The 18,467-nt window shown below is 44.1% G+C and overlaps 1 protein-coding gene and 1 non-coding gene across 3 annotated transcripts in view; one reads left to right on the top strand and one right to left on the bottom strand.

Moving 5' to 3' along the window:
- The window catches only part of ITGA9 (integrin subunit alpha 9), a 387,085-nt gene that overhangs the window by 110,062 nt on the left and 258,556 nt on the right, over window positions 1-18,467 (top strand). The gene's annotated exons all lie outside the window — the stretch shown is intronic.
- Window positions 13,878-13,940, bottom strand: LOC112132868 (U7 small nuclear RNA). The gene has a single exon (XR_002914574.1). It is a non-coding gene; the product is annotated as a U7 small nuclear RNA (small nuclear RNA).

Genomic DNA, 18,467 nt, shown 5'->3' with positions numbered 1-18,467 from the left:
CACACACACACACACACACACACACACACACACACACACCCCATAACCATTTTGAGGTCATTTAATAAGGAATTGCTTTCTGGATAATCTCGCTCCTTGGGTATAAATCTAATGTGAAAGGGCAGGGGTCAGATATTTACCCCAAAGGGTTGGTGTGAGGATAAAATGAGGCATTGCTTGTAAAGTGCTAAGCTCAGCCCACTGAAAAATTTGCAAATGCATGGGAAGAGTCCTCTGTAAATCCACTGAGCTGAAATTTCCAGGCAGGTGTCCTTGCTGCCTCTTGTTAGCCTTTTGTGAGTTAATTCTTTGTTTAATAACAAAGACCTGCCAGATGGTAATTTTGGAGGCTCAGATACACTCTGTTGCACGTGCCTGTCCAGCTTACTTAAAATATGTCAGAAAGAATGAGGGAATGACTCAAACAATTTCAGGAAATGGTTCAAGGCTGTGTAACCTTTAAGGAAAACCACAAGGAGCCATTACCTTGTGTTGAAAGGCAGCTCCCTGGCTCCCTGGGAGGCCTGGTGGCAAGCAGTGAGACACTTGATTTAGGTGAAGGGGGGCCCCAAGGCAGTGGTGCCTCCCTTCCTTCTGCCCAGAATTGAGGTGTTGTCCCTACAGTAGAAACTCAAGAGCAGCACTGTCTGATAGAAATATAATGTGGTCACATCTGTAATTGTAAATTTCCTTTTTTTTTTAAATTATACTTTAAGTTCTAGGGTACATGTGCACAACGTGCAGGTTTGTTACAAGGTATACGTGTGCCATGTTGGCTTGCTGCAGCCATCAACTCATCATTTACATTAGGTATTTCTCCTAATGCTATCCCTCCCCCAGCCCCCCACCCCCCAACAGGCCCTGGTGTGTGATGTTCCCTGCCCTGTGTCCAAGTGATGTCATTGTTCAAGTCCCACCTATGAGTGAGAACATGTGGTGTTTGGTTTTTTGTCCTTGTGATAGTTTGCTCAGAATGATGGTTTCCAGCTTCATCCATGTCCCTGCAAAGGACATGAACTCATCCTTTTTTATGGCTGCATAGTATTCCATGGTGTATATGTGCCACATTTTCTTAATCCAGTCTATCATTGATGGGCATTTGAGTTGGTTCCAAGTCTTTGTGAAGAGTGCTGCAATAAACATACGTGTGCAGGTGTCTTTATAGTAGCATGATTTATAATCCTTTGGGTATATACCCAGTAATGGGATTGCTGGGTCAAATGGTAATTCTAGTTCTAGGTCCTTGAGGAATCGCCACACTGTCTTCCACAATGGTTGAACTAATTTACAGTCCCACCAATAGTGTAAAAACATTCCTATTTCTCCACATCCTCTCCAGCATCTGTTGTTTCCTGACTTTTTAATGATCACCATTCTAACTGGCATGAGATGCTATCTCATTGTGGTTTTGGTTTGCATTTCTCTGATGACCAGTGATGATGAGCACTTTTTTTTCTAGTAGCCACGTTGAAAAAGTTAAACAGGTAAAACTAGTTTCAATAACATATATCAGTTTGCTAGAGCTGCCATAATGAAGACCACAGACTTGTGGTTTATATGAACAGAAATGTATTTGCCCACAGTTCTGGAGGTTGGAAGTCCAGGATCAGGTGTCCACAGGTTTGGTTTCTCCTGAGGCCTCTCTTCTTGGCTTGTAGATGACTGCCTTTTCCCTGTGTCCCCGCATGGTCTTTCCTCTGTACACATATCTCTGGGGTTTCTGTGTGTCCACATTTCCTCCTATTCTAAGGACTCCAGTCAGATTGGATTAGGGCACACCCTGAGGGCCTTGTTTTAATTTAATCAACCCCTTTAAAGGCCCAGTCTCCAAATATGGCCCCATTCTGAGGTACTGGGAGTTAGGACTTTAACACAGGAATTTTGGGGGAACACAGTTCAGCCCATAAGAATGTATATTATTTAGTCCATTATAGCCAAAATGTTATTGTTTCAACATAAAATCAATAAAATGTTAATTAAATATTTGCCTTCTTTTCTGTACTAGGGCTTTGAAGTCTGGTGTGAATATTAGCCCCATTTTATGTTCTCATTAGGCACACGTGGGTAGTGATGACCGTATCAGATGGTGCAGGTCTAGTGTCAAACCTCCTAATCTCTTGGGAGACCTTGGGATTGTCGTAAGGAGGCCCGAGTGAATTCATAAAACATATGCAGTTCCTTAATCAACTAATAAGTAAAAGTATACCTTTTATCACCTGAGGTTCTGGTAAATATTTTGGTATTATAAAGGTTGCTTTCACACTTAGAAAAGTTAAGAAGCATGGTTCTGACTTTCCTAAACTGGGGTTTCTAGAGCCCAAGCTCCATTAGCATGGTGATGACGGCCTGCAAAATCTTTCCAGCATTTCAGAAAGCCTGGTGGGATCACAGGGCTTGCCACCCAGCTGCTGACAAGGTCAGCATCATTGCTTTCAGCTGGCATTTTAGTACAGTTTTTCTGGTGACCTTGTGCTGATCAAACTTTCCGCATGGCTTTTTATGACACTGTAAGAATTACTGGGGTCATGCCTGGAGAGGTGGCCCACAGTTCACCCACAGGCTCGAGTACAAGCCTTCCAGGGACTCATCTGTCAGCCCTGTTATTATTCTCAGGGTTTTGGAGGGTGCAGAGGTAGATGAAGTAAGCAAGCACTATTGTGCTTCCTGTGTTGAAATCAGGGAATAAGAATTTCCTGTGTGCCACAAATAATGCTCCCCACCTGTATAGAATGCCTGGGAAATGCAACACTGGCCATCCTTCTGCTCTTCTGCCTACAGCTGTTCTGCTGGTGGGTCTCCTCCTATTCTCAGAGCAGACAGCCACGAATGGGGCACTGGGGGCCATGACAGGCATCCCTTAGCTCTGGCCTTCTGGTTGTGGGCGGACTCTGCTGTGTCCAGCAGCCCATCCAGCATTGGATGGCATCAGCAACCTGAAAGCCCTTTCTTATTCTGAACCAGAGTCTACCACCATGTAATCACACACTCCCCTCCTAGTTCTGCCCCTGAGGACCTACAGACATCTGTCTGTCTGTCCCCTATCCCCACTGCCTACTTCCTCCAGACTCAGCATCCTGAGCTCCTTTGGGTTACTAGTTCATTTTGGAACTTATTCCACTATTGAATTATCCATATTCTTTGGTTTTATGCCTTTATTCCTCTTTAGTTGTTCTAACCAGCCCCCTCCCCCCTGCCCCGAAAGATCAGGGAAAATAAGAAGAAATTCAAATCCTTGTTTTGCTCCTCATCAGCAACAGTGGTAGGGAAGATGCCCACAGCACGGAGGTTCAGTGGTTGTTTTCATCCCTTCCTGTTAGCCAGTTTCCTCAAATTGGTCAGTATAATCCTACCTCTTGGAGCAACAGCTGGCTAGATTCTTCTGCCATTTTGGCAGTTATATATTGGTCTGGATTTAAAAGTGATGTTTATTCCATAGCTCTCCTGAATCTGACATTTGTTCCTCTTTCATCCTATACTTCCCTGGGCATGATACCCTTCTTTCCATCAGCTGTGTTGGAGAAATGTTAGCATGTGGCAGATGTATCCTTGCTTGTTTAATTAATGAGCCAAACAGTCCAGAAACTTAGGTTACAACCAAGGTAGTCTGGCAAGAAATATACATGAATTCAAAGAGGTTTGGGATAATTTTATTAATGATAAAGCCATAAAGAACTCACAAAATATTTTAAGATGCTTGGCATCAGGAACTGTCTCATTTGTCTCCATATCCCCAGCACCACACGGAGTAATTGACATTGACTAATTGCCCAATAAATGTTCACTGAATGTTAGGAGAAACTGGAGTATTTCCAAAATGAACATATGCTCAAGATATTCTACTAGAAGTTTACAGTGTTATCTTTTACATTTAGATTAGTGATCCATTTTGAGTTAATTTTTGTGTGTTGTCCAGGATAGTTTCAAACAGTTGTGAAAAACAATTCTGTTTGATGGTTATCATGAGTAGACTAATACCTCTCAGATCATATAACCTGATAGTCAGCTGGAAACACTTGGTCACATGAGATTGCCTACCTACATTTTAAACTTGGCTTCAGAGGCAGCAGCCAGCAACTCCCCTCAACCCCCTAAATTTTGGATTGTCCTAATGAAATCTTGGACTGAAGCAGTACATTTTTAACCAGGCTTCCTCAGGAGATTTGATTTGGCTGGCACTCAGCCCACACTTTGCTTAACTCTGAGCAAAGGTGTCCATGGGTGGATAATCCCACCTCCCCATCCTGGATGTGCCAGCATTTTTCCTACTCATCCCCAGTTATGGAATTTTTAAATTCTTTCTCATTTTCTCCTGTCACTACCATGCTGCAGTGAGCATCTTGGGGCACCTAACTATTAATTCTGGAGGACAGACTCCAGCCGTGGCTTTGCTGGGTCAATGTTACAGCCATTTATGTCCCCTCAGATGTTAGGTTGGTCCTGGGTGCTGCCTTGTAACTCCATCACACCCATCTGAAGTCCTGCCTGGTAGGCAGCAGACACTGGGTGTGGCTTGGTTTCTCATACCTTTTTATTTCAGTCCTTGGTGTTTTTGTCATCCTGTGTGGCAGCGGCAATGCTCCAGCTGATCATTTTTATGGGACAGTCCTTCCTTGATGAGACCCAGATCCCTGTTTAAATCACTTGACAACATGAAGAATATTATTCTTCATACCAGCATTTCGCAAAGCATTTTTTCAAAGGATAGTAACGACTTTTATGTCAAAAAACAAAACAAAATTCTGAGTTCAAATGAATTTTGGAACATAATTGGATTTAACGCAGGCTTTTTATTGCAGGACTTCATGGAGATTTAGAAGCCCAGGCACACAAGGAGGATGCACTGTTTGGCATTTCCCAAATGTACTTGACCACAGAACACCTTTTTTCTCCTGAGGTTTAGGAAATGGTGCTATGATATAGATTAGTTTTCTATGAATAATTTGGCTTTATGCCTTCATATACCTTTTCTCTCTACTCATGTAGAAACTTTTCTTTAGCTTCACGTTTTAATAATGGAAGAACTTAGTGATGTTTCATATCTAGAGATTTTTCTCTAGGTCCTTCTCATCGATAAGACCTGTTTCAAGATATGGCAAGCCCTAGTTCTGATCTCTGGGGTCCTCACCATTTATAAACTTCCATTAATCCTGTGGTGACTTAATTGTTTTGTTATATTTTTAGTGGCCTCCTACACTATGGAAGACTTTCTGAAAGCCCGTATCTTATGCTAAATTTAGCTGGATTTTTAACCGCCTTGATTGATTGCTGGTCTTAATGGAAGAAAATGTGATCCTTTCTCTTCCTCCCTTGTCATTAAATTATTACTAATCTATGACCAGAGGAAGCAGCCACTGCATACGTGGGTGTATTTTTAAAAATTGTGACACATCATCAAGATGGATATACTTGCCCCTTTAATTCAACAGGCATCTGTTGAATGCCTGTGTATGCAAACATCATGCTGGGCTGAGCCCTGGAGCTTACCCTGAAGAGCCTTGGAGCCCAGAGCAGAGCTCCCAGCCAGGGTCATCCACCACTGCAGCCACAACCATCCCTACCTGGAGAAAGGGGCTAAAAGAAACCCATGGGATTAACAGACATTCTGAAACACCAACCGTTAGGAAAGGAGTAGAAATGGGAGTTGGGATTCAAAGCATAGGTGAGGTTAAAGGGTTTGAACAACATGGGCCTGATCTTGGGCTTCTGAAGTCCTGTATAGTGTAACTGCCGACCTGAGGGCCTGTAGCTCTCCTGTAGTGAGGGAGGACCCAACTGGAGTATGACTTCCACTTCTGCATGGCCAGCCTGGTGACGTGAAGCACATTTCTTACGTCAGGTTCCCAGTTTCCTCTTCCGTAAAATGGAGGCAGCATGGGATTGTAATGAGGATTAATGGAGATCATTTACCTGAAACGCCGCAGAGGGTGCTTAGCAAATACTTTATGCTTCTTGTGTGGGTCCATTACTTTCCCTTGCCTGTTTTTTTAGGGACCCTGGAGCGTTACCTTGGCTTCTGATTAAAAGCTAGGTTGGCAGATGCAGGCACACATGCCTCCTATAGTGTTGTCCTAGGCTGGGGTGGTGGTAGTGGTCAGGCAAATAATTGATCACTCTGTGTTCTCAAGACAAGCAATGGGTAAGAAGACAAGGCTGCGGAGGTCAAAGATACAGAAAGATAATTGCCCTATATGCTATGCAGCCAATGCCCCTACATCGTGTGATTGTAGACTGGTTCTTACACTAGGGTGGCATAGAATCACCTGAAGGGCTTGTTTAAACAGATCATGGGTGATGGGTACAGCATTTCAGGTGGGGAAGATGAAAAATTCTGGAGGTGGATGGTGGTGATGGTTGCAGAATAATGAAAATGTACTTAATACCATAGAACTGGACACTTGTAAATGGTGAAAGTGATACATCTTATATTGCTCTGCCTGCCCCATCACAAACAGTTTGCTAGGTTCACTCCTTGTAGATTCTGATTCTGTATCTCTGAGGTAGACCTTAAGAATCTGCATTTGTAACATTCTCAGGTGATGCTGCTGGTCTAGGGACCACAGTGTGGAACCCTTGCTGACTGGGTTGGGAGTGACATTGGGAACTGCTTAGCCAGAAATACTGGGGACCCTTGAGTGGTAATGGAATTGGTTGTATCTTTTAGTATGATAGTTCTTATAGATGATAAAGACCTCAGAAAAATCTCACTATGTCCATGCCCAAGAGTTCCACCATGAGCACATGCCTTGAGGGCAGTGACCCTGGCTCCTATTGTCTCTGTCTCTCTGTATCTATAACTTTTAATCTTGAAATAGTTTAAAACTCATAAGAAGTTATAACTCCTAAGAAGTTATAACTCATAAAAAGTCAAAATAGTACAATAGTCACCCCTTATCCATTGGGAATACATTCTAAGACCCCTAGTAGATGCCTGAAACTGTGGGTAGTTCTGAACCCTTTATCTACTGTTTTTTCAATCTGATAAGCGAGACAGCTACTAAGGGACTAATGGGTAGTAGTGTAACAGCATGGATATGCTGGACAAAGGTGTGATTCCCATCCTGGGCAGTATGGCATGAGATTTCATCACACTACTCAGAATAGCATGCAGTTTAAAACTTGTGAGGACGAGGGGAACTACTCTATGGGAAGATTCAGGTACCCTTTACCCGGCTTTTCCCAATGATAACATCTTACATATACATAGTACATTATCAAAAGTAGGAAACTTATTGGTTTAATACTATACATTCTTTTAAAAGAGTGCTCAGCTCAAGATTAGGAATCTATTTTTCAACTACCATTAGCCCCACTTTGGCAAGGCCAGGTGGGATAAGTGCTGGGGCTCCTGTGGTGGGTGTGCTGCAGTCTTCAGCAGAGCTTGGCTACGGAGGAGAAAGATCTAAACTGGACCGATTTCATATGGTCATTGCCTGTGGCTTGTGGCTGATCATCTTGTTCTTTGGAATTGACTGTCTCATGAAATAGTGAGTTTCTTGTCACCAGAGAGATTTAAGCAAGAGCCATGGAATCCCTGTCCCCAGCACTGAGAGGGAACTTGAACCATATGTTCCCTGAATGTCTTATTCCTTAAAAATCCTGTGATTCTATCAATTGTTTTGTTAGAGTTTGTGGCTGACATTGATTACACTATGAGTCATGTGACATTCCATGTTGATATAGTTGCCAAAATGCTCGCCTTCCTGGGCTCTGCTCTCATTAGTTTGAGAGAGTAGCTGGGCCACAGAAAAGGGGCTGGAGTCTGCTAGATTAATGAAGATTTTGGATGTGTAGTCTGTTTTCACACTGCTGATAAAGACATACCCGAGATTGGGTAAATTATAAACAACAAGAGGTTTAATGAACTCACAGTTCCACATGACTGGGGAAACCTTGCAATCATAGCAGAAAGTGAAAGACACGTCTTACATGGATGGCAGCAGGCAAAGAGAGAGAACTTGTGCAGGGGAACTCCTCTTTATAAAACCATCAGATCTCATGAGACTTACTGTCACGAGAACTGCATGGGAAAGACCCATCCCCACGATTCAACTACCTCCCACTGGGTCCCTCCGATGACAGTGAGAATTGTGGTAGCTACAATTCAAGATGAGATTTGGGTGGGGACACAGCCAAGCCATATCATTCCGCCCCTGGCCCCTTCCAAATATCATCTCATCACATTCCAAAACCAATCATGCCTTCCCAACAATCCCCCAAAGTCTTAACTCATTTCAGCATTAACTCAAAAGTCCACAGTCCAAAGTCTCATATGAGACAAGGCAAGTCCCTTCCACCTATGAGCTTTCAAAATTAAAAGCAAGTTAGTTACTTCCTAGATACAATGGGGGTGCAGGCATTAGGTAAATACACTCATTCCAGATGGGAAAAATTGGTCAAAACTAAGGGCTAAACGCCCCATGCAGGTCCAAAACCCAGTGGGGAAGTCAAATCTTAAAGCTCCAAAATGATCTCCTTTTACTTCATGTCTCGCATCTGGGTCATGCTGATGCAAAAGATAGGCTCCCATGGACTTGGGCAGCTCTGCCTCTGTGGCTTTGCAGGGTATAGCACCCCACCAGGCTGCTTTCGCTGGCTGGCACTGAACGTCTGTGGCTTTTCCAGGTTCATGGCGCAAGCTGTTGGTGGATCTACCATTCTAGGGTCTGGAGGACGGGGGCCGTCTTCTCACAGCTCCACTATGTGGTGCCCCAGCAGGAATTCTGTGTGGAGGCTCTGACCCCACATTTCCCTTCCACACTGTCCTAGCAGAAGTTCTTTATGAGGGCCCCTGTGAGGGCCCCACCCCTGCAGCAGATTTCTGCCTGGGCATCCAGGCATTTCCATGCATCCTCTGAAATCTAGGCAGAGGTTCCCAAACCTTAATTCTTGACTTTGTGCAAGCTGCCAAGGCTTGGGGCTTGTACCCTCTGAAGCAACAGCCCAAGCTGTACCTTGGCCCCTTTTAGCCATGGCTGGAGTGGCTGGGACACAGGGTACCAAGTCCCTAGGCTGCACAGAGCAGGGGGACCCCAGGCCTGGCCCATGAAACCATTTTTTCCTCCTAGGCCTCCAGGCCTGTGATAGGAGGGGCTGCCATGAAGACTTCTGACATCCCCTGGAGACATTTTCCCCATTGTCATGACGATTAACATTTGGCTCCTCAGTACTTATGCAAGTTTTTGCAGCCAGCTTGAATTTCTCCTCAGAAAATGGGTTTTTCTTTTCTGTTGCATTGTCAGGCCACAAATTTTCCAACTTTAATATTCTATTTTCCTTTTAAAACTGAATGAATTTAACAGCACCCAAGTCACCTCTTGAATGCTTTGCTGCTTAGAAATTTCTTCCACCGGATACCCTAAGTCATCTCCCTCAAGTTCAAAGTTCCACAAACCTCTAGAGCAGGGGCAAAATGCCACCAGTCTCTTTGCTAAAACAGCAAGAATCACCTTTACTCCAGTTCCCAACAAATTCCTCATCTCCCTCTGAGACCACCTCAGCCTAGATTTCATTGTCCCTATCATTATCAGCATTTTGGTCAAAGCCATTCAACAAGTCTCTAGGAAGTTCCAAACTTTCTCACATTTTCCTGTCTTCTTCTGAGCCCTCCAAACTGTTCCATCCTCTGCCTGTTACCCAATTTCAAAGTCGCTTCCACATTTTCAGATATCTTTACAGCAATACCTGCCTCCTGGTACCAATTTACTGTATTAGTCCGTTTTCACACTGCTGATAAAAACAGCAATACCCCACTCCTGGTACCAATTTACTGTATTAGTCTATTTTTACACTGCTGATAAAGACACTGAGACTGGGTAAATTATAAAGAAAAAGAGGTTTAATGGACTCACAGTTCCATGTGGCTGGGGAGGCCTCACAATCATGGTAGAAAGCAAAGACACGTCTTACATGGATGGCAGCAGGCAAGAGAGAGAACTTGTGCTGGGGAACTCCTCATTATAAAACCATTAGATCACATGAGACTTATTCACTCTCATGAGGACAGCACAGGAAAGACCTGTCCCCATGATTCAGTTACCTCCCACTGGGTCCCTCCCATGATAGTGAGAATTGTGGAAGCTACAGTTCAAGATGAGATTTCGGTGGGGACACAGCCAAACCATATCATGGGGGTAGAGTTGAGGGAAGGAGAGAACATTCCAGGGATAGGAAATAGCACATGCAAAGGTCCTGTGGCATGGCCTTTATATGTAAAGGAGATATTGATAAACCTTGATATGAAAGACTGTAGGTCTCTGGGTGCAAAGTAATGGCAGAGCATGAAGCTGAATGAAGCTGAATTAGACTTGGCCACTAGCTTACTTTGCTGTTGACAGAATGATGGTACAGATTGAGCATCCTTAATCTGAAAATCTGAAATCTGAAATGTCCCAAAATCTGAAACTTTTTGAGTGCTGACATGACACTACAAGTGGAAATTCTACACCTTACCTCATGTGATGAGTCACAGTCAAAACTTTATTTCATGCCCAAAATTATTTATATTGTATAAAATTACCTTTATAGGCCATGTGTAGAAGGTGTATATAAACATAAATGAATATGAAGTTTATCCTTGAGTCCTATCCTCAAAATATCTCTTTATTATATGGAGATATTTCAAAATCTGAAAAAAATCCAAAATCTGAAAGACTTCTGGTCCCTCCTTTTCAATTAAGGGATAGGCAACATGTACTTCTGCAGCTGCCTTGAGAATGCATAACATTGAATAATGTTAGTGGGAGGTTTTAAACTATCTGAAGATCATACAACTGTGAGAGCCCAGCACCCCTGAAATGGGTAGGGTTGGTCAGTGATTTTGCTATGCACCAAAGCAGCTGCCTTGATCCCTCAGAGCCCCAGCATTTCTGCCTGGGATTTGGCCACCCCTGGCCTTGGCTGACCTCTCATGGATGCAGCAAAAACCCAGTAGGATGCCCCTCTCAAGTGGTTGGCAGCTTTTGCTGGACAGCTTTAGAGTCCTGTGGGTTATTCTGGTTGTTGCTATTCTTAAATACTGAGTGTCCAAAAGATTCATGAACTGTATCTCAGCTGGGTAGGACCCTTTGGGACACGAGTAGGGGAATAATGCCATCATTAATTGCAAAGAGGAGTTTGGGGACCAGGTTGTCTTATAGGTTTATTTTGAACAACAGATAGGCTTGGTATTGCTGGAAGTGGATAGATTTGGGTTGCCTGTGTCTAGCAGGTGGCTTCCTTTTCCAGTATGTTGCCCACTGGTCTCACCTATCAGACTCACTTGAGAGTATTTCATTATTCATCTAATAAAGGAGTGTGTGAGATTCCCAGAGGAGGAGGATCTACTTCTGTATTTGACCTGGGTGAGGACCACTGGGAACATTTGCACCTTTCACCGTTGCAAACTTTGACATGTGAGAGTTTCCAGAAATACAGAGACTCTTATTTTAATCCTTTTTCTTTTTAACTGCAGAAGGGAAATAATAATGGGATAGAATAACTGCAGGGAGTAGAAAGGTGAGAAAACATTAGAAAAAATAGTACAGAAGTAGAGCTGGATGAGAATCCAAGTTATGAGAACCTACTGATGAGAGGCATACAGAAATAAAAAGCCCAAATTCAGTGATCTAAATCAGGGCTCAGATGAGGCTGTTTATATTGCATGGTAGGAATATATCCAGAAACAGTGGGCCTTTTATAAATTAAGCCTGCCATTCTCCAATTGCTTAAGACACTGAGGCCCATCAGGCCAGAAACATATGACCCACTTTTTCTGAGAAGGAACTTTCCCTTTAGGAGTGGTAATTTAGAAGAAAAGAACAAGCCCAGTGGATAGTCCCTTATGGGAGGCATCTCAGCAGAGGCCCTTTTTGGGGGCAGGAGGGATTGCATAGCAATACTGGATGCCCAGAGTTGTTCCCAGGCTAGGGTCCAACTCAGGGCAGGGAGATCTACTGGAGGCAGCATATCACACACTAGTTGTCCAAGAGATGGAGAGAGAGTGCAAAATCTGAGCTGTACTTATGGGAAGCTCAGAGTCTCACAAAACTACACCCATGCTGCCCATGGTTTATGTTTAATGAATGAAATGATGATTAAGATAAGACAATTGGACAAAAAGTCTGGGCCGCCTTGGGTGGGTATTGAGTGGGAAGTGATTCAAGAGGCCAGACATTCTGTCCGGACATTAGCTGGAAGTGGGGCTGGACAAGATGAACTAGAGCCCTCTTGTGGTCCCATCATTCAGGCCTGTGGCTTTCATTTGAGACCAGTGGTTCTTAAACTTTTGCAGGGATCAGAATCACCTGGAGGACTTGCTAAAGCACAAATTGCTGGGCCCCACCCCAGCATTTCTGATTCAGTGGGTCTGGGGTTGGGACTAGGAGTGCATTTCAAAGCACTTTCTGGAGATATTGATGCTGCTGGTCCTGGGACCGCACTCTGAGATACAGTAATCTAGACCACGAAGGAGGTCTGGATCCTGGGGAGGGAATCTGCTTTCTGCTTTCCTAGGCACTAGGAAGGCAAGGAGATGCTTGGGGCTGGAAGGTGGCAGGGGAGCATGGAAGGGAGGAATCCTTGTCCATCATGTCTCACCATCTGAGGAGCTGTCATCCTTTATTCATCCTGCCCTTCTGCTGCCCTCAGTCTCAGAAATTCCAAAAGACCGCTTATGACCCTGCATTTTTGGTTAAAGAAAGGAGGGAACTAAACTGTCTGCTGTATGAATTCTGGGCTAGTGGGCATCATGGGGATTTTGTAAATTATTTTGGTAGCCCGTTGAGTTTTGTCTCAGGATTTCAGCAGAATCCAAGCCATGTGACATGGACCATTAACATTCAGCTGCCACCTCCTGGATCCTGCCCTGTAAACATGCCCAGGGGTCTCTGAGGATGGACGTGTGACATTCACACACCAAGTGTGTTAGAGACAACAGAAAACATTGTTTTTTTTCCTGTGTTCTGGTGAAAGTCTTTTCTGTCTTTCCCTTTGTTTCTTTGAGGGAGCTTGAGTGGCAGGATTATTATTAAGAGTACTTTTTAAGTTCCCAGCAATTAGATAGGAAATGAACCGAATGGGAGTTCACATTTTACCCTCAAGAAAATGACCGCAAGAAGGCCTTACTGTGGGGTGGTTAAGAGCATGGCCTGGCTTTGGAATGCCTGGATTGGGAATCCTTGTTTTGTCACATCATCACTGTGTGATCCTAAGCCAGTGATGTGACCTCCCTGCACTTCAGTTTCCTCACCTATAAAGTTGGGATAATACAACTTATTTAGTAGGATTGCTGTAAGGACCAAATAAGATAATATAGTTCATGTGGTTAGAATTGGACCTGTCACAGATAGAAGGCAATACATTTTAGTTCTTACTGTAAGACTGAGACATCCAAAGACGTCTCATACTGTAACGTGTGATATTTGTGCATATGCTTTTTAAGGACTACAATCCTTAGTTTTCCTACCTACTCAAGGTTATGTTTTGTAGATGCTAACAGTGTACATTCTAGAGAAAATCAGCTGGAGGGAGGAAAATGGTACGGTTCTAAAATTCTTTAAGCCTCATTTAATATTTTACCTGTTACTGCTTTCATCATCACCTCTCACTCTCATTTTCCAATAAGCCTGAAAAGCATGATGGAGTCATAAATCATGTCTGTAAAATGAAGATGTATAGACTTTGATAAGATCTCACATGTGATGTTAATAACAATACCTTACATACCTGGCCTCACACTTCACTTAAACTGACCCATTTAACCCCTGAAGTGGTCTCATTAGCTTCTGTTAGTCCCATTTTACAGTTTGTACAGTGGAGACTTCAGGGAAGAACCTGGCCCAGGCTCCACAGGCAGTTAATGACAGAGCTGGGATTTTTTTTTTTTTTTGTGGAGGGACAGGGGAGACTTTTCTGGTAAAGACCAGAAAACCTGCTAGACAAACTCTAAAAGAGCCATAACACTCAGAGCTGGGATTTTAACTTCATCTGCTGCTTCAGGGACCACCTTGTTCCCAGTGTGTTTAAACACCTGGCTGGTTTTTCACTTGGGGTTCTCATTCAGATTTGTGATTCTGTTTACTGAGAGATGATGTCCCAGTTACTCTAGCTCTGTAACAAATGACTCCAAAACTTGGGGCTGTGAAATAATCATTTTATTTTGCTCATGGATTCTGTGAGTTATTCAGACTCAGTGTTCCATGATATTTGGGGCCTCAGCAGGGGAGATTCAACCACAGGAGCTAGAGTCCCCTGGGGTGTCTTTGCCCATGTGTCCCACAGGTGCATGGTTAGGACAGGGACCTCAGATGGGCTGTCATCCAGAACACCTATGTGTGGCCTCTCAATGTGGTCTTTCTGCCTGGGCTGACTTGGGTTTCCTCAGAGCGTGGCAACCTGATTCCTAGTGAGATTTCCGAGAGAGTGCGGTTGCCTGGCACTTCTGTGATCTAGCAGTAGCTTCAAGGAAGGAAATATATTTTTACATTGAAAGAAGAGAATATGAGCCATATGTGCCAGGTACGGGGAGCCACCTGTGAAGATCCTGAGTAGAGGCTTAGGTCAGTGTGGACACAGTGGCAGGGGTGGACAAGGACAAGGGATGCTGGGTCATGCATTCACCCCACAAATATTCCATCTATCTCTGAGCTAGGCAGAATGAGCAGGGCACCGATCTAGTGGCTCTTCTGGATAATCACTTCACATGGGAATCATAGGACTCCATATTATATTCTTATCCTGTTGAAAATTTGACCTTTTAAAGATTTATTTATATTTAGCTCAGGCCTTAAAAGTTCCATATACTATCTAAAAAGGGAAAAGTTCATCCCAGTCGATGTCCTGTCTTGCTTATGTTTAAGTCGGATAGGAAGAAAAAAATCCACACCAGGAGAAGATTGGTTGTAAAAGTTTATTTTACATTTATGTGAAGTTTATTTTTGGTTCTGATATTCTTCATAGGGTAGATATTTCTTTTAAGACTGTTAATAGTGTATTTCCTTTTTATTTGCCACTCCCCACCAAAATAAACCTCTTTTATTTTTGAATCAGCTTCATATCTTCAGAACGTCCAACTTTAAATAATGGTTGGAGAAGCTCCAGGTTAAGTAGAGAGTAAAATCCTATTGCTTTCTGACCTTTGGGTTAGGATCAAGTGTGGTGTAATAAAATATCAGTCCCAAGAGTCACCTTTGTTGATTTTTTTTCCTATTATTCTTTCCTGTTATTCCATATTCATGCAGGTCTTGCAGCCAAGGATAGTTACATTAAGATCCAATCTGAAATTAAAACTTATGGTTTCAACCAATAAGCTATAAAGCTGTTGAACTCCCACTGGGATGTGGTTACCTTTTCCTAAACTTCCTGCATTGTCTCCTTTTAGCCCCACAGTTGATTTCTTATTGAGCCTTTGGAAAGTTCCTTGCCGTTTCACAGCCATTTCCTGTCAGAGTGGGGAATATTGACTATGCAAACCACTTAAGGTCACAGGCGCCACAGCTGTGTTCCTTCTTTGTGGAAGAGGGGTTTCTCTGGGTGGGGCTGTGCTCAACCCTTCCAGGTGGTGAAGGTCTGAGGTCACCCTGGGAGAGCAGGTCCATATTGGGATTGGGGCTCCAGCAGGATCAGAATGACTTCACCCAGACTTCTGGACCTGGAACTCATTCTCAGAACCTTCCAGAAGACCCTGCCCTGGAATTGCTTTCAAGGGTCTTTTTCGTCTGTGTACAGAGTATATTTCCTTGGAAGCAGCTTTGCTGAAGGCCCCTTGAGTCAAGGGTAATAGGGTGGGAGCAGCTATACACAGTTGCGTTTCAGTGTTTGATGATAAAATGATGTCCGTTGGTGAGTATCTTGGTGGTGAGGAAGCTTATATGGCCACAGATGCTTCTTACCCCAAGGTACCTGTGCCCTGTGCTGCTGGTGCCACTCATCCTAGGGCATTCCTGCTTGGCAGTAGCAGATTCTAGATTGTCCTGTTTGCTGGTTTGGGGGCTGCAGAGTGCTGCAGGGAGGAGGAGTCCCAGATCACTGGTTGACCTTCAGCGGGCATTTAACAGCATATTCCACCAGGCCTCACCTACTAGTGTTTTGTTCAGGCTGCTGTGTAACTTTGACTTTCTCTGCTGTCTCCTATTTAAGGGTAAATAAAGGTAGTGAGAGTCACAAAAATAACATCAATGATGGCAACTAGTGTTTACTGAATGCTGACTATACCCAGGCACCATTCTAACCTCTTTATCCAAGTTGTCTCTGCTAGTCCTCACCACAGCCCTGTGAAGTGTGTGCTGTCATATACCCACGAAGAAACTGAGGCCAAGAAAGGAAAGCAGCTCTGCCCAAGGTGTTATAAGCAGAGAGCACTGAGACAGGACCCAAGCCCAATTTGTGTTGACTGGGGAATCAGTACTCAATTCTCTTAGTCTTTGGCTGTTTTGTTGAGTGCCCAGGTCATCCTGGTAGAAGGGAGACAGTGACCCAGGTGAAAAAGGATGGCTACGGATGCATGGCTGCATGGCTGTGCATCATCTACCCTGGAGTATCTGCTTGCGAAAAATGGGGCTACCTGCAAAATGCTTTGAGCACTGTGGAAACAAGCCATTACAACTCAAAACATTTATTATTCTGATAATAGGTCAAGGTTTTCATAATTGAGTTTTAGGGGGGCTAATTTTAGACTTTCTGAAAATCAGTCTCAAGAAAGAAAACCCAGAGTCAAGTAAAAGGATGCTTTTGGAACTGATGATTCTCAGAAGAAGCCATGAAGGGCTCGGCCATACCCCCGGGAAAGCTCACTGGCCAGCAGCCTGGAGCCAGTGGAGCTTCAGGTGGCTTTAATTCTTCCCTGGATGCTGCTGGTCTCTAGGGACACAGGGGTAAACAGGTCACCGTCCTTGTCCTCAAGGGCGTCATCCTCCAGGGAGGACACAGCTGGTAATGACAAGATGTGGGCCAGCGTCTTCTTGCAGCTGGGCACACAGGGCTAGGGGAGCTGAGAGGAGAAAAGGATGAATTTGGCTTTGGCCTGAAGCAGCCTTTTAATAGAAACACTCGTAACTTTCCTGCCGATGCACTTCCTGTGAATGAGGAGTCTTGATATATTTTTTCTTTAATAAGAGAAAGCCAGGCTTTTGATGAATAATTTATATGTCAATGTTGGGATCTTCATTTTGTTATGAAGGATTTCAGTTACAATAGCGTGAGGTGGGTGGTCAGGAAACATTCCCCCTGGGCTCACTTTTTGCTTAGAAAAGTCCTGATGGAGAGGTTGAGGTGGGAAGAGAGTGAGGGGGAAGACTCCATGGAGCATGACAGGCATTCTGTGCCTGCCACAGCCAAGCATGGAGGTCCCAACCATAATGTGTTTTTGAGACAGGATCTGGCTCTGTCGCCCAGGCTGGAATGCAGTGGTGCAATCTCGGCTCACTGCAACCTCCGCCTCCCAGGCTCAAGCCATCCTCCCTCAGCCTCCCGAGTACTTGGGACTACAGGCGCACACCACCATGCCTGTCTAATTTTTTGCATTTTTTGCAGAGGCAGGGGTTTCGCCATGTTGCTCAGGCTGGTCTCGAACTCAAGTGATCCAACTACCTTGGCCTCCCAAAGTGCTGGGATTACAGGCATGAGCCACCACACTTCACCTCCAACCACAATTCTTGTTTTAAAAAATGAAAATAGAGTGAAACAGAAATGGTAGAATCAAGTCACCTTGCTCATTCAGAGCCATGTGCGGCTAGGACACCATGTGGTCCAGTCTGACACAGGCTGATCCCTTCCCATCAGGACCCATCCTTGGGATCGTCCAGTCCTTGGGCTCTGTTCTTCTGATGTGGCGCAGGTGGTCAGTGGGGCTGGGAAGAACAGAAAGATGAGGGCCACATCCACAGAAGTCATTTCCTTCCTGTGGTACAGCCATTACACCACCCTGTGGGATGATTGGGGATTCCCGTGTTTGCTAGTTACATATGGCCGAGCCCTTCAGCCTTTCTGCCCCACTTCCAGTTTCTTTCTTGGGTGGGAATGCCTTGAGCCTCAGTTAATTGTTTGAGTTTTCTTGAGTATAAAAGGAATCCTGGTGGGGCATTGAGTGAATACAATCATAAAATCCAAATGATGCTGTTGGCCTTATCTGAGTCGAGAGTGGTGTTGGCACCTTCATAGCTGACATCAAACGGATCTCCAAGCCCAAACACTAACAGTGGAACCAGCTATTACTGCTTCTGGTGTATCATCCAAATGGGTTTTCCCAGCCACCTTCTGGTGCATTTCTAAAATACCCTTAAAAGGCATAAAAAAGTGGCATAGATGATGGCTGGAAAGATTAAGTTCTTTCTGGTGGCTTCTTTAATTTTGGAATAACCAGCCTTCCTTCAACCCCTCTACATGCATTAGAAACTTCTAAACTGTTTTTGTTCTGTTTTTAATTAGGTTGTGGTACAAGAGGAGCAATTAATAAAACCTTCCATTTCCACATCTACTGTGAAACTCTGTGACTT

The sequence above is a fragment of the Pongo abelii genome, chromosome 2 (genome assembly GCF_028885655.2).
Source record: "Pongo abelii isolate AG06213 chromosome 2, NHGRI_mPonAbe1-v2.0_pri, whole genome shotgun sequence".
In the NCBI taxonomy this organism is placed as follows: domain Eukaryota; kingdom Metazoa; phylum Chordata; class Mammalia; order Primates; family Hominidae; genus Pongo; species Pongo abelii.
Note: the sequence above shows the minus strand (reverse complement) of the source record. Positions and strands in the feature narration are given on the sequence as shown.